At 39.6% G+C, this 17,600-nt stretch overlaps 2 protein-coding genes across 3 annotated transcripts in view; one reads left to right on the plus strand and one right to left on the minus strand.

Annotated features, from left to right (window-relative positions):
* The window catches only part of LOC6054058 (kin of IRRE-like protein 1), an 807,298-nt gene that overhangs the window by 493,293 nt on the left and 296,405 nt on the right, over positions 1-17,600 (plus strand). The gene's annotated exons all lie outside the window — the stretch shown is intronic.
* LOC6038852 (protein yellow) overlaps positions 1-17,600 on the minus strand; it is a 33,057-nt gene that overhangs the window by 9,205 nt on the left and 6,252 nt on the right. The window lies entirely within an intron of this gene.

Genomic DNA, 17,600 nt, shown 5'->3' on the forward strand with positions numbered 1-17,600 from the left:
ATTCCAAGAAGCAAAAGTTTGCTTCTTCTCGGGGAGAAGAGTTTTATCATGCAAAATCGCTTCAAATTTGGAAATTGAGGGGGTGTCTGCTAATTAATCATTTGCGTGGTACTAATGAAGTTTTTCGTTTTCTTTTTGACTCTTTTCAGGTAAATATCGCAGGTGTGATCAGAACGAGACCATCAATCTTGCTTTAGCTGGAGATGCGTAAGATTTGTAGATCAACTTATTTTCATCCAACAAGATTTTGCTTTAAAAAAATATTTGCAATTGTCTAGAACAGAACATAATACTCATGCAAACTGCGCTTGACCGGTCCAGCGATCTCACCCCCCTTCCTCTCCCCACTGGAATTGTCGCACTTGCGAGCATTTAATGAAATAAATTAATCAAACGGCAGTTACCAGTTAGTGCCTGTGCTTGTCTGTCTGCCAGTCTATCTGCATAATTAAAACGTTTAACCCAATAAAAGCAACAACACCGCCACAATCGTCTCCGCCGTTTCGATCTCAAAGTTCCATTATTGCTTTACGGTTAATTAACCAACGGCGGAGCGGAGAACTCTATCGATAGCAGCAGGTGCCATTTTATTTCCCAGAACATTCACAATTACGTCAACAGCGAAACCTTCAGATTTGCCGTTAGGAAGTCCGGTTGAACATCCAGCGGATATTGCACGCAAAGCGGACCCAAATGAAGAAGGGGGGGGGGTCCTTCCAGGAAAGGAGCTCCCGTCTGTGAACCGGTTGTTGTGACCTGTTGAGGGCGCGCACTGATTAGGTGCGGTTCAAGGAATGCGGATCATTTGCTGACTTTTGCATGACTTTGTTTAAACCTGATTTAGAATCAAATTGTTCAAAACGCAAATCGTATCATAACTGAATCTATTGTCAGTTCTTTCTACGAAACATTTTTGAAAAACGGGGATATATATCTGGCAACACTGCGAAACAAATACTTCTTATGTCACGGTTTTGATTTTTTTTCGTTTTTCTTCCCCCCGGATTACCGGATCACAGTAGGTGAGAATTGTTTTTTATACTAATTAGACACTAGTAGTAAGCTATGTTCTTTTGAAATCATGACGTTTGAAATGCAACCTTCCAAAATTACTGGACCGCTCCGGGTCTTCCACCGGGGATTCTTGGTTGGACTTGGAGAAGTAGTCGCGTTCCGAAATGTGGACGTAATCGCATTTTTTCGGATTTTATCCACAAAAATTACACAAAACGAATAGTAAAAATAAATTGTTTTTCCAAAATATAATCTCTGTAGGTTTTGCATCTGGCTTTCAATCATGACTTGTTCTTTAAACAGTGATGATTTTATTATTTCTGGAAGTATCTGCAATTAAAAAAAACAGTTCTCTGAAAATATCACGTTTAAACAAAAAATCTGTTGGCTTTTTAATTTTTTTCAGACCAGTTCTTTAAAAATAAATTCGGTTTGAAAAAAAAAATTTCTATGAGTTCAATATACCTTCTAACATGAACAAATTTTAGAAAATCAATTGTTAAAAAAAAATTATTTTTTTTTTTAAAAAGAACCAGTTCACGAAACAAAAATATTTTCGAAATTATTTTTTTCAATTTTTGCATTCTTTTGAACAAAAGCAACTCTTTGAAAACAAACAGGTTTTCCAAAAAATATTTTTTATTTGTTTTTGCATTGTTTTAAACATGATCTGTGAATATTTTAAAAAGACAATTTTAAATGCTTTTTTTGCACGAGCAGCTAAAAAAAATTTATGCAATATTTTGTAGAGTTTTTTGCATTAAAAAAACATTAGCAATGATAAATATTAAAGAAAAACCTTAACATGATAGATATATGGGTCATTCCAGGTCAACTGAGTACACTTTTGGACTCGACCTTCACCGATTTGGACCAAACTTGGAGGAAACTTTTATCTATCGATAGTTAACAGAAATTCCAAGTTTGGTGCTGATTGGACCATCCCTCTATTTTTGGCACCGCCCTCTTTTTGGCGATTTTCTAAAAAACTTTTTTTTCTTTTAATCATAACTTTGCAACTATTTCAGCAAAAGACTTTGTACAGGTTGCATTTTATAGAAAATTATCCAAGGAATTCGATAAAAATAAAATTATAACCCTTAAATGCCCACTTACATTATATTTTAACTTTTTAAGTATAAAAATTCAGTTTTGACCAATTGATAATATTTTTATTTTTTTTAATTTTATCGCCATCGTGTTTCCCGGACAATTTTACATAAAAATCAATATAGACTTCAAACTAAAATGAACTATTGGCGAGATACAGTGATTTTACTGAAAAATGTTTGATTTTGCACTGCACTCTGTCCTATGAATTCAAATCCGAAATAAGTTTCTCACATATAAAAACCGAATTATGTGAGATTCATTCCTTTTTGTTGAAAAGTACACCATGAACTTCCGAGTGCTGCGCAAAATCAAACTTTTTTTAGTAAAATCGCTGTATCTCGTCAATAGTTCATTTTAGTTTGAAGTCTACATTGATTATTACGTAAAATTGTCCGGGGAACACGATGGTGATAAAATAAAACAAATAGAAATATAAGCAATTGGTCAAAACTGAATTTTTATACTTAAAACGATAAAATATAATATTAGTGGGCATTTAAGGGTTAAAATTTTATTTTTATCGAATTCCTTGGACAATTTTCTGTAAAATTCAACCTGTAGAAAGTCTTTTACTGAAATAGTTGCAAAGTTATGATTAAAAGAAAAAAAAGTTTTTTAGAAAATCGCCAACAAAGAGGGCGGTGCCAAAAATAGAGGGATGGTCCAATCAGCACCAAACTTGGGATTTCTGTTAACTATCGATAGATAAACGTTCCCTCCAAGTTTGGTCCAAATCGGTGAAGGTCGAGTCCAAAAGTGTACTCAGTTGACCTGGAATGACCCATATTTATAATACTTTAAAAAGGCAGTTTCTCTATTAATACCATTAATAAATTTAATTAAATTTTTATTAATATCTGTGACGTTTTGTATTGAATACCAAAAAGATGAGGTACTGTTCAAAACTTTGCAAACAAACGTTTTGATGTTATATTCAGCCAAAACTGAATGAAAAAATTCCAATGAATTTTAAAGCAAAAATAAACTTTCAGTGAAATGCCTATTTGGTGAAATGTCCATTCGGCGAAACGATTTTCGGTGAAATAAACCAGATTCTGAATAAGCATAATATTTAAACATTCAGAAAATTCTGACTAAAATGATTTTAAAATAACCTTAACACAGTTAATTAGAAATCCTTTTTAAGTCATCATAATATTTGTTGTTCTGGAAACACTGTCCTAACCATACAAAAATGCTTTCAATATATGCAAAAATCTGTATCTTTAGAACAAATTTTCTTATCAATTTGGTTTCTTGGGCAAAGTGTTAAATATTGCTTAGGACTTCTCAGAAAAAATTCTGAATAAACTACTATTTTTTTAATTTCCACTTTTCACACCAAATAATAAATATCGCAAAATAACAATATTTGAGAAATCTTTGGCTATGTTTTAGATGACAAAAATGCGGAACGGAAACGGAATCGACGTAACACCTTATAATGTGGCCCTCTTAAACCTTGCGGTTTCGTCAACGGATCCACAGGCGTGTATCGTTTTTTTTGCGACAAGACTCCGCCTCCCGGGTCTTCTAAGTGTGAAGGTATGGGCACGGGGAGAGGGCACCGAATACCTATATTTACACTTAGAATTTTTTGCGTCCGCCCCGGGATTCGAACCGGTGACCTCTGGATTGTGAGTCCAGTGCGCGGTCCGATTGATCCACACAGGCTGACAGCAATGCTATCTTTTGTTTTATTGCACAAGTTGATCAAGATTTATTTGGCAGTGCTGCCAACGGTTTTGAAAATCATAATTTCTGAAAAGCGTGGATAAATTGTCAAAAAACTCGTTTGACATTTTTAGAACTTATGTTAAACAAAAAGTACTAAACATTAAATTTTTTATCTGGGGACCATCCTAGACCACGTGGACACTTTTTTGGAAATCTGAACCTCTCTCCCACTCTCCCAAAAGTGTTTACGTGGTTTATGGATGGTCGCTTGGCATTGTTTTCAAGTTTTAGCCACCTAATGTAATTTTTTTTTGTAAAAATTGACTTTTTTACTTTTAGAAGTCGTGACCAAGGTTGACCACATCTGAAATTTTTTTTTCTGAGAGATCAAAAAATTTGAAGGACATTGAAGAAAAGACTTTATTTTTCATAGATGTCCTAACCAATATCTACAACTTTACCGAAGACACCAAATTCATCAAAATTGCTCTTAAAAGGAGTAAACTGCATTAATCAAGTATGGATTTTGGAAATTTGATTGAAATTGTTGATTATTTCAAGAACATTTCCGTTGAGTCTTCATGATCCTTTTTTGTTTTGTGATAAAATTGCCAAACAAGTGTGAGGAAGGCATCAACAACCAACCGGTGGATTAAGTTTGATTATCTCATTATCAAATCCGTTAGGCAGCGGTTTCCCCTTCCAGGTGATCCATTCTAGTTGGTGCTGGAGTAAATTCCGTAAGTTATCTAACCGGATTCCGTTCCCAAGCTCGGTGGATATTACATAACATTACTGCACTTCCCAAGTGCAAAGTTCACCCAAGTTATTATCAATTGCTGTACTGCCAGCAGGCAATTTATAACATTCTAAACTAAGACTTAGGAGCAAGCCTAGTATAGAGTATCATCCTAATTATCTACCGGCCAACGATTAAGTGGTATGGTCCACGTCGTACAAAGGCGGGTGTCAGTTTAATGCAGGCCTTTTGTTGTCCCGATAATTAATCCTGCTAAGCTAAGCTTTGAAATACACACCCTAATAGAGGTTTTGAGCAGCACTGCTTTGAGCTAATCCTAATGAGGATCATTGTTGGAATTTTAGTGCGGCTCATCGATAAGCTGTTCTATTCTATCTATATAGGTGTATTTTATTAGCTTTTAGGCCAAAACAACTAGTCACGTAATGAAGGTATTTCCCCTTTGAGGCCAGCGTTATTGTTTGGCACCCAATCCGTAATGACACTTAGTTCTATTTTGGAGTCCGCTCTAAGAACCTATAGAACCATCCGTATTTGGTCGAGGAAGACTAGTCTAGAACATCGAAGATTCGTCGTCAATGCTCGACACGACGGCTCGAAAACCATAAACCCATAATAACTATTATTGCCCGTGAAATCAATTTGTGGCTTTGTCAATTCACACCGCGCGCTACCTTCCCTCCAATGTGTACTCAGATGAGTAAGCAACCACGTATATGCAAAACCGCGTCTATTTCAGAGTGACCAACGTAGGTCCAACGTGAGGGCAGCAGGGAGGGGCTAATTTTATAGTCTGCTCACATCAACCGCAGCCGCGTCGAACGCCTCTCCAACACTAGAGCTCGGTTTTGTGCAGGTTCTTCTGCTTACAGCGATTTCGTCCAAGTTGTTGTTACTTGACGCTCTGGTACGCGGCAGCAGCGTCGCAGCACTTGAAGGTCTCCCCCCAGTAAAGCTTCGCGGAAGGACCCCGTCTAAGGTTCTTGGATTTGTGCGATGGCCGGAAGTAAGGCCCTCGGTGGTGGGGGATCGACCGGCGGTGATGACGACGTTGACGTGGGTTTAATCATATAAACAGAGTAATAAACTTCGAGACGCAACTTGACTCGAACGAAGGGGATACTCTGATATGGGTTCGATAGATATGGAAATTTACGATGCACCGCTTGACCCATAACTCAGCGGTGGAAGTATCGGATGTGACAGATTGTGGCACGAGATTTGTATACCCGAAGGTTGTTCTACTTAGAATACCCGTGTGAAGTGCTTAGCGGGACGATGTTTACTTTTGCGTCGTAATATTGCAATGTAAATCTGTAGGAACTGCGATGGATGCTAGAATAAGGTTTACACTTAAAGAAAAAAAACGTTACTTAATCCACCTTTAGGTGATTGGTGCCTTCCTCACATTCTAAAAGTCAATACATTCAGTAAAAATAGCAACATTCCCCCTTAACATGTTTAACAAATCAACTTTATTACTCATTTCTTTTGATAGGGTTCGCAGACCTTCAATATTTCCGGCTCATCGCAAGGTCTAATAAAAAACCTATTCAACGATAGTCCGCATGGAAGATTCTGACAATATTTCTATCACAATATCTGAGATCCGGCCTCCAAAAAGTGTATAAATAACACTTAAGTGGTAATAACTTTTGATAGGGTTGTCAGATCTTCAATGTTTTGGACTCATTGGAAAGGTCTTTAATACCTTTCTGAAAATGTATAACATGATAGGTTTTTTTTTTTGCAAAAACCACCCTTTTTACAATCTTCCGGACACACGCAAAAATCATTTTATTAGCATAACTTTTGAAGTACTTAACTAAACTTGCTGATTGAACTATGTCACTCAGTCGCTGAGTCGAAATAGTTTGCGATCGGCTTTGTTTTGCTCATTTATCAAACTGCTGAAAATCAATGTTATCAAAAATGTTTTGGAATTGTGTTGATAACACAACATCAAATACACATTTAAAAGCAATTTCCACCCTGCCAAATACAAATGTACACAGCAAAAAATCCGATGGTAAAATCGCATGCAAAAGCATGCACATCACCTTCGTTAAAATAAACACTTAATATTACACACTGCATGTACAATTTTTCTACTCACAAAAAAAAAGTTGCAACCGACGGGATTCAAACCCAGCACCAACAGTAAGGGCTGGCGCCTTAGCCCGCTCGGCCATCAGACCGATGAAGAATTGAAAGGATAACCGCATATATGAGCTTGACATTTCGGTCAAGTAGGTTTCCCATACTGATGGGCTACATATTTCAGGGTGTAATATTACATAGAATTTCATAAAATAATGCAACATTTATTTTACACCCAGGCCTTTTACACGCAGCTGGATTACTACTTTATTTGCTGTGTACGTCAAACTGTGGTAGCGCAGGCCAAAAGAGCGCTTCGCTGGTATTTTGCGAGATTCTCTTCTCTCTGAACGTATTCATGTGTGACTCGGGTCGACAGACAGAGTATACAGCAAAAAATCCGATGGTAAAATCGCATGCAAAAGCATGCACATCACCTTCGTCAAAATAAACACTTAATATTACACACTGCATGTACAGTTTTTGCAAACACAAAAAAAAAGTTGCAACCGACGGGATTCAAACCTAGCACCAACAGTAAGGACTGGCGCCTTAGCCCACTCGGCCATCAGACCGATGAAAAGCTGTAGGGATAAACGCATATATGAGTTTGACATTTCGGTCAAGTAGGTTTCCCATACTGATGGGCCACATATTTCGGGATGTAAAATTACATAGAATTGCATAAAATAGTGCAATATTTATATTACACCCAGGCCTTTTACACGCAGCTGGATTACTACATTTTTAGCTGTGTAGGCAAAGAAATTCACGAAGTTTTTGTGTCGCTGGGAGGTGCGATTGAGCAAGTCGCTGGCAGCCTGGGTGACGTGTTCGCTCGCGAATGGTTGCGAGCTCCAGTCGGCAAAGATTAATTCGGCGAATGATTTCTGATCTTTGATCCGAAAATCAGGACCCCTGGATGTATTCCTGTACAATTTTTCAACAAATTTGACGAGTGTTAAATTTCTAATGAGAATCTCACTTTTGGAAATAGTTGGATCAAAGTAGTACATACATTTTTTTCTGATTTTTCCTATACAGACGTCACATTCATTGGGGTTTCATAGGTAGTTGATAAACTATTTTGCTCATATTTGTCTCAGAGTCTTGAAATAGCTCATGGAAAAATATTCAGCTTGTGGAACAATGTTTTCATCAAAAATCCCACATTTTGGGTACCCTAAGAGAACTTTTACGAGATGCAGAAACATGGACATCGGATTCATGATCAGTAGGGTTAGTGAAATTTAACGATTTCACGGATAGCGTGAAATTCGAAAATTTTGAATTTTTCGTGAAATCTTGTAAAATTGAACAACTTTCCTAAAACAATGATTAAATTAAAAAACTTAAACAAATATTTTATCCGTCAAGCCATTTTTGTAAATTATTGTAGTTTGAATTTAATATGGCAGGCATACAATAAAACTAAATTAAATTACAAAAGTAAAAGTAAATCTTTCCCAGTTCCTGAGGGAACACCCTTGAAGAGTATCGGGGCCGGCATTTACAAAGCGGATTCAGTGGCAGTTTCATTCTCGACTTAATGTAAACATGTTAAGGTTAATGTTAACATTCCATAGGTCGCCTCCCTAAGGTGTCGTGATAAGGTCCAGTTTGTGACGATACACTACCTACTAAGCAATCGATTCCAGAAGGGAAAAGATCACAAAAGGATCTATCCAAATAGAAACCAATGAGCACATAGGTTGTTTTGATTTTTTTTTTTTTAAATAGAAAATAGAATTGTTTCAACATGAGTTATTGCAGTTATTGTTTAACCGAAAATTATTTTAATTTCTAGAATTTTTGGATGTTTTCCTATTTTTTTGCACGTGTTTATTTCACAATTCAAAATTTTTGTAGTTTGCTCAGATTTGAATTCAAATGAATTTATTCTTAAAGATTGTGTAAAAGTTAGCATTGATGTTAGACCAAAATGGATAGGCTTAATTCCATTCTAATTAATTCGATTTAAATAATCTCACTTCAATTCAAAATGCTATCAAACAGCAATTCAAAACCCACAACTTGGACCACTTCTCCCCATCATTGTCTCGACCCCGGGAAAAAAAACACTTTAGCACTGCTGATTGAAATCGATTGCCGTGCGCGGATTTAGTAACTAATTATTTGGGAGATAAATTACCGCTCGGAACATTCATCGCATCGCGGCCAAGTGCCACAAAAGACTGCAAAGATCTGCTGACACCTGAATGAATTGATTCGCACAGCTAGAGGTGTGATTTAGCAAACGGTCGGTGCCGTTCGGGTGATTTATAGGGAGGGGTTCACCTACCAGGGTGGAAGTTTGATTTAAATAAAAATGGTTTTAAATGCCAGTTTGAACTTCTTTGGAAGTCACAATCTGCAATGCTGATCAAAATGGATGAAACTAGTCTCTTGACAGCAATCACAGCTCCCATTTAGCTGGGAAGAAACATCTGTTATTCCCGGGGAGCGAATCCTTGGAGTGCAGTTAGCCTCAGGAAGAAGTCCACATTCGGAATCACCCTCCAGAGGAGGTCAGCCAGGGAGACCCCCTGCGGAGACACCACACCATGATTGAGTGTCTGTCCCAGTACTAAGCACACCGTTTTGGATCATGTTTATTGATTACCTTCCGAACGGTCAGCCGCCAAAGTCACCCCCGAGGAGAGTGATGCTGACGGAGCAGACCAGCCAGTCATGATTTATCGGTTGATTGCTGCAATGATTTCATCTCGTCGTCGTCGTCGACTGATGGTTCAGCAGACCCCCAGGAGTCTGGTACGCCACCTTCCCTTAACTAAATCGACAAATGGCCACCCTGGGACAAATTTAGTCGGGCACTTTGACGTGTCAACGGTGCTTTCCTCCTTAAGAGGGGGGGTTGAGTGGAAGGTCGCTAAGGGCCATAATACGGTTGTGATTGCGTAATTAGATGATAGTTTGAAGTGCAGCTCTGCGGCGAAATGCAGTCAAGTCAGTCAAAGTTAGCAGGGGGATTTAAGGGGATTGGACAGAGCTGTAGCAGGTGTTATTAATTTGATAACAATTTTGAATTTTCTGTTACTCAAACAAATGTGCTCCTGAAACCATTCCACAATTCATTAAAATACCCTGCAGAATTCCCCTTATCCCCTTAAAAAAGAGGAGCATCGACAGCAATGTTGAAGATATTTGACCTCGAGGATCTCACCTGTTAAACTCAAACATCCCAATACAGTTAAACCTCGCATATGCACCTCATATGGGGGTTTCTTATGCGAAGCACGCATATGCGAGGTACAGAGCTTATGGGATTTTGGCTATATGGGAGACATGGGCTATATTTTTATAAAAAATCAACTAAACTATACAAATTTATACTGTTTTGGAATCGTTATGAAGTCAGCTATACAGCTACACCAAATTTACATGGTTTACGATGTTCTAGGTCATCCGAAACTTCGTCAAGTTAAGGCCTATGTGTTCAACGCCGTACAAGTATGAGGTAGGCGATTTGACTGTGGTTTTTGACCACAGATCATATCCGGATAGCCTCTGGGAGGTTCAGGGACTAGTCTACCGATATGTGGTGATGTTCTGGGTCTTCTGTAGAGTCCCGGGAGGTACGTCCGATGGGTCTACCGCCGTAACACGGCAGAGGTCGGTAGTTTTAGACCTCAGATCATATCCGGATAGCCTCAGGGAGGTTCAGGGACTAGTCTACCGGTATGTGGTGATGTTCTGGGTCTTCTGTAGAGTCCCGGGAGGTACGGCCGATGGGTCTACCGCCGTAACACGGCAGAGGTCGGTAGTTTTAGACCTCAGATCATATCCGGATAGCCTAAGGGAGGTTCAGGGACTAGTCTACCGGTATGTGGTGATGTTCTGGGTCTTCTGTAGAGTCCCGGGAGGTACGACCGATGGGTCTACCGCCGTAACTCGGCAGAGGTCGGTAGTTTTAGACCTCAGATCATATCCGGATAGCCTCAGGGAGGTTCAGGGGCTAGTCTACCGGTATGTGGTCATGTTCTGGGTCTTCTGTAGAGTCCCGGGAGGTACGACCGATGGGTCTACCGCCGTAACACGGCAGAGGTCGGTAGTTTTAGACCTCAGATCATATCCGGATAGCCTCAGGGAGGTTCTGGGGCTAGTCTACCGATGTGATAGGTCTTTTGTAAGATCCCGGGAGTTACGGCCGATGGGTCTACCGCCGTAACAAGATATAGGTCTGTGGTTTTTGATCTCAGATCATATCCGAATAGCCTCAGGGCCGTTACTTCCGGGACTCTACAGAAGACCCAAAAGATCATAACACATCGGTAGACTAGTCCCTGAACCGTCCTGAGGCTATCCGGATATGATCTGAGGTCAAAAACCTCCGACCTCTATCTTGTTACGGTGGTAGACCCAACGGCCGTAGCTCCCGAAATCTTACAAAACACCCAGAACATCACCACATATCGGTAGACTAGTTACGGCTGTAGACCCATTGAACGTTACTCCCGGGACTCTACAGAAGACCCAGAATATAACCACACATCGGTAGACTAGTCCCTGAACCACCCTGAGGCTATCTGAATATGATCTGAGGTCGAAAACCTCCAACCTCTATCTTGTTACGGTGGTAGACCCATCGGCCGTAACTCCCGGGACTCTACAGGAGACCCAAAACATCACCACATATCGGTAGACTAGTCCCTGAACCTTAACCGTAACAAAACAGAGGTCGATGGTTTTTGACCTTAGATAATATCCATATAGCCTCAGGGAGGTTCAGGGACTAGTCTAACGATATGTTGTGATGTTCTGGGTCTTCTGTAGAGTCCCGGGAGCTACGTCCGATGGGTCTACCGACGTAACACAGCAGAGGTTTGTGGTTTTTGACCTCAGATCATATTCGGATAGCCTCAGGGAGGTTCAGGGACTAGTCTACCGATATGTGGTGATATTTTGGGTCTCCTGTAGAGTCCCGGGAGTTACGGCCGATGGGTCTACCACCGTAACAAGATAGAGGTTGGAGGTTTTCGACCTCAGATCATATTCAGATAGCCTCAGGGTGGTTCAGGGACTAGTCTACCGATGTGTGGTAATATTCTGGGTCTTCTGTAGAGTCCCGGGAGTAACGTTCAATGGGTCTACAGCCGTAACTAGTCTACCGATATGTGGTGATGTTCTGGGTGTTTTGTAAGATTTCGGGAGCTACGGCCGTTGGGTCTACCACCGTAACAAGATAGAGGTCGGAGGTTTTTGACCTCAGATCATATCCGGATAGCCTCAGGACGGTTCAGGGACTAGTCTACCGATGTGTTATGATCTTTTGGGTCTTCTGTAGAGTCCCGGAAGTAACGGCCCTGAGGCTATTCGGATATGATCTGAGATCAAAAACCACAGACCTATATCTTGTTACGGCGGTAGACCCATCGGCCGTAACTCCCGGGATCTTACAAAAGACCTATCACATCGGTAGACTAGCCCCAGAACCTCCCTGAGGCTATCCGGATATGATCTGAGGTCAAAAACCTCCGACCTCTATCTTGTTACGGTGGTAGACTCAACGGCCGTAGCTCCCGAAATCTTACAAAACACCCAGAACATCACCACATATCGGTAGACTAGTTACGGCTGTAGACCCATTGACCGTTACTCCCGGGACTCTACAGAAGACCCAGAATATTACCACACATCGGTAGACTAGTCCCTGAACCACCCTGAGGCTATCTGAATATGATCTGAGGTCGAAAACCTCCGACCTCTATCTTGTTACGGTGGTAGACCCATCGGCCGTAACTCCCGGGACTCTACAGGAGACCCAAAACATCACCACATATCGGTAGACTAGTCCCTGAACCTCCCTGAGGCTATCCGAATATGATCTGAGGTCAAAAACCACAGACCTCTGCCGTGTTACGTCGGTAGACCCATCGGACGTAGCTCCCGGGACCCTACAGAAGACCCAAAACATCACAACATATCGGTAGACTAGTCCCTGAACCTCCCTGAGGCTATCCGGATATGATCTGAGGTCTAAAACTACCGACCTCTGCCGTGTTACGGCGGTAGACCCATCGGACGTACCTCCCGGGACTCTACAAAAGACCCAGAACATCACCACATACCGGTAGACTAGTCCCTGAACCTCCCAGAGGCTATCCGGATATGATCTGAGGTCTAAAACTACCGACCTCTGCCGTGTTACGGCGGTAGACCCATCGGACGTACCTCCCGGGACTCTACAGAAGACCCAGAACATCACCACATATCGGTAGACTAGTCCCTGAACCTCCCTGAGGCTATCCGGATATGATCTGTGGTCAAAAACTACAGTCAAATCGCCTAACTCATACTTGTACGGCGTTGAACACATAGGCCTTAACTTGACGAAGTTTCGGATGATCTAGAACATCGTAAACCATGTAAATTTGGTGTAGCTGTATAGCTGACTTCATAACGATTCCAAAACACTATTGATTTGTATAGTTGAGATGATTTTTTTAATAAAAATATAGCCCATGTCTCCCATATAGCCAAAATCCCATAAGCCCTGTACCTCGCATATGCAACTCTTGCGACAAAACCGAATCAGGTGGAATGACTCGTATATGCAAAGTTGCATATGCGAGGCGCTCTTATACGAGGTTTAACTGTATCAAAAACCTCCAAGAACCCCTCGTGACGCCCCTGGTCTGCCAGGGGAAAACTGTTTGACCAAGTTATTAGCGGCATGCTGCCGGCTCGTGTTTCAAGAGAGTGCCAGCCAAGAGGACTATCCTCCTGCTCTCCCTCGTGTAGAACAAGTTTGCTTAGCGTCGCGATGACTTCTTCAAACAACACCGCGCGAGTGTCCTTCCGGCAGCGTCCTGTCCGCGGCAACGATGATGAGCTTTAATCGATTTTTATCACCCTGCCAACCAACCAGCCACAGTTAGGGCAGGCAGGCAATAAATTCTCGTCACGTAATTTTGAAACGTAGCCAATTTAATTAATGCGATTAATTTTATCGGAAATGGCGACGGTGAAGTAAACTGTTTCGAAATTAACCTTCACTGCTGTGCTTGATTGGACCGTCCCATTACACGAGCCATTTGCTATGCAAATCGCAATGTTTTTGCGCCACGCGAAACAGGTGAAAAAATACCCACAAATGCATCACATTGGAGTTGTTTTTGCCACAACTGGACCGGACATCGCAATGACAGCAAGGAGGAGAAGTCCTGGTTAACATCATAATCGGTCATTATCGGCATCATTATCGTTAAACTGCTAATTTGAAGTGGGCAAATTTTGTGCTCGATTTGGCACTGTCGTGACCCTAGAAGGCATGTTATTTATGATTTCTCAAGTGATTTCGTCAATTCAGAACAATCAATTCAACAAGTTCATCAAGATTTTGTCTCTGAGACGAGTATATATGTTCCTAGTATAATTATGCTTGCTGAATCCGAATCCGGGTCCAGAATTGCTCCAAATGGTCCCAATTTTGTGATACATTCGTTTGAAATGTTAGTTTAGGTCAAAATTAGCTACTTTGTCGACTATTTCACAAAAGAACTATTGAATAAACAACTAAACCAATACATGTATCTTATAGTTCACGTTTTCCCCTTTCTGAAACACTCCTGGTTTTTAAAGTTTGATTGTTTCTACGCAATTTGATAGCCATTTTAAAATTATATTTTCAGTTGGCTCTCATTCAAGTTTTTCCAACTTGCATGCAAGTCAAATTATGCTGAGAAATCAATAATAAAAATCAAAAATGCTTTGCAGAACGTTAAATAAGTTTGTCTCGGTAATCTAATTGATCATATTTCATGTAATTTTGTCTGCTGAATCCATTCCCATCATTAGATTTTTTCAAAAAGGTCAGCTTTTTGAGTAAAAATTGAATTTTCGATTATTTTTTCAAAATAAAATCAATTTTATGCTAAAGTATGACTCAGAGATGACTAAATGTCGATGCCTCCTCAGTCTAATTGATCATTTTTTATGTATTTTTGTCTGCTGAATCCATTCCCATCATTAGATTTTTTTCGAAAAGGTCAAGTTTTTGAGTTAAAATAGATTTTTGCCTTCCTCACGTTACTGAGGAAAGGCTATAAAATCACTCGAAAAATGAACTTCTCAATTAGACCTCCTAGACCCACCTTCATGTATACCTATCGACTCAGAATCAAATTCTGAGCAAATGTCTGTGTGTGTGGTGGGATGTTGATCAAAAAATTGTCACTCGATTATCTCGACATTGGCTGAACCGATTTTGTCCGTTTTGGCGTCATTCGATCCGTCTTGAGGTCCCATAAGTCGCTATTAAAAATTATGCAGTTTAGTTTAGTACTTCAAAAGTTATGCTAAAAAAAACGATTTTAGCAAAAGTCCGGAAGATTGTAAAAAGGGTGGTTTTTGTAAGAAAACCCGTCATGCTATATATTTTCAGAAAGGTATTTAAAAGACCTTTCCAACGCGTCCAAGACATTGAAGATCTGACCATCACATCAAAAGTTATAAGCACTTAAGTGTAATTTATACGCTTTTTGGAGGCCGGATCTCAAATATGTTGATGAAAACGTTGTCCGGATCTCTCATGCAACCTATCGTTGGATAGGTATTCAAAAGACCTTTCCAACGCGTCCAAAACATTGAAGATCTGACAACCCTATCAAAAGTTATAAGCACTTAAGTGTTATTTACGCACTTTTTGCATTTTGGATATCACTCTTTAAATGTGAGGAAGGCGCCAACCACCTCAGGGTGGATTAAGTAACGTTTTTTAAAATAAAATCTATTTTATGAGCAGTTTTTTTGAAATCGGACGATTTCGACCATTTTAATTTGTTGTATTTTTTGATTAGGCTCAAACTTTGTGGGGCCTTCCCTATGACCAAAGAAGCTATTTTGTGCCATTGGTTCACCCATACAAGTCTCCATACAATTTTGGCAGCTGTCCATACAAAAATGGTACATAAAAATTTAAACAGCTGGAACATTTGAGTGAATTTTCTGATCAATTTGGCCTCTTTGGCAAAGTTGTAGGTATTTTTGAGGACTATTGAGAAAGAAATAGGTACCGTAAACTGGGGTGACTTTGATAGCCCGGGGTGACTTTGATAGGTTTTTCAAATGCCCGTCAAATTAATATTTAAACATTTTTGAGAATTTTGAGTATGTAAGCATTAAGGGAAAGCTTATTATCGAACATATATGCAAAAATGTGACTGTTACATTGGATGTATCAAAAATAGTGGCCAAATCAAATTTCTATCAATGTCACCCCGGGCTATCAAAGTCACCCCAGTTTACGGTACACGGAAAAATTGCCGAATTTTTTATAAACTTTTTTTTCACAAAAACTCAAATTCTCAAAATACGTATTTTTTGATTTTCGAGATTTTTTATATGTTTTAGAGGACAAAAAATCCACAACTTTTGAGCCAGAGAGAAAGGTGGTCAAAAAACCTACCTCCAAGTTATTAATTTTTTTTAAATGTGATTTTTGGAAAAAGTCGAAATTTCATACAAAACGAAATTCGACCTATTTTTTATGTTAAATTTGATTTGCAATCGAACAGTACTTTACAGATTTTTTGATAAAGGGCTCCGTTTTCAAGATATAGTCACCCAAAGTTTGATTTTAGCGAAATATTTGCAGTTTTTTTGATTTTTAAAAATATTGACCTTTTCTAAAAATATTTATTTCTATAAAATTGTCAAAGAGACATAGAATATTGGACCTCTGGTTGCTGAGATACAGCGGTTTAAACAAAAAAAAAAGAGGAAAATTGAGGTTGTCTAAATCTTACCCAAAAACTCCACAATTTTATAGTGTCGATATCTCAGTAACTTATGTTCCGATTTTCAATTTTAAAACATAAAACACTCGTAAAAAATTACGATCTTTTCAAAAACAAAATCTTCAAAAGAAAAAGCCTGGAGCTCTCAATGCCCAACCCGCCTAACTTCACAGATCCCCAAAAATTTCGATGTATCACTCTTCATATGAAAGAAGTTTCAATCTTATCGTGCTATCTTGACACACCCTGCAAATTGCTGTAATACAACTGGTCAAGGGGATTTCCGGTTGGAACGCGTTTGACACAGGTACATGCCCCACTACTGTAAAAACATAAAAGTCTGGCTGGCTTTATATGTTTACCTGACCCAAAGCGTTCTCATTCCCAGCTCGTAGTCCAAGATGTCCTTGAAAAGCTTCAGGTTGAATTGAGTTGATATCTGAACGGAACACTTTTTCATATGAGTTTGAATTTATTGTAATTTCACAAAAAAGCTGATGACTGCCTTTAAATTAAACCAATTGGACGACGTTTTAGATTTTTGAGGTTTTTGAACCTTCAAACTTTGTGTCTCTATTTGCGCCAATTTCCATTGGTCTAGAGTGCTAATATATAACCTTGATGCTAGTTATATGTGTCAAAACAATCCCTGAAAATTGCAGGAAGATTGATGATGTCTTGACGGAGTCCCTATCAAAGAGGATGCCCTGTTGGTGCACGAAAAAAATCTGTTCTCGAAATCTTGAATTGTGTTCATGAATTTAAGAACCACGAAGTAATATATTCCCGCTTGTTAGTCTACAGTTACACCCAGGAAATTTTATCATATTTACATTTATGTAACATCTCAATAAATTTGCATAATAATAGCTGTTTTCACACGTTTGTAACTCCCATCCGATGAAATATTCCCCGGTGTAAAATATGCATTAAAATCAATAAACAAGCACAAATCCAGTGCTAATCCCACTCATCATGTATGTTCCGACACGCCGGGATATCTTTCCGTCGAAATCGATATTCTAAGCACTGCTCTGCCATCCACTCTACCAACCGTATCAATTAAATCCTGAAACCGTGTGTGTGTTCGATACAGCGAGACCAATTTCCATAACCATCATCGCGCCATCGCCACCGTCGACGGTGTCCATAACTATGGCAAATAACTTCCCAGCAAA

This window comes from Culex quinquefasciatus, chromosome 2 (genome assembly GCF_015732765.1).
Source record: "Culex quinquefasciatus strain JHB chromosome 2, VPISU_Cqui_1.0_pri_paternal, whole genome shotgun sequence".
NCBI lineage: Eukaryota > Metazoa > Arthropoda > Insecta > Diptera > Culicidae > Culex > Culex quinquefasciatus.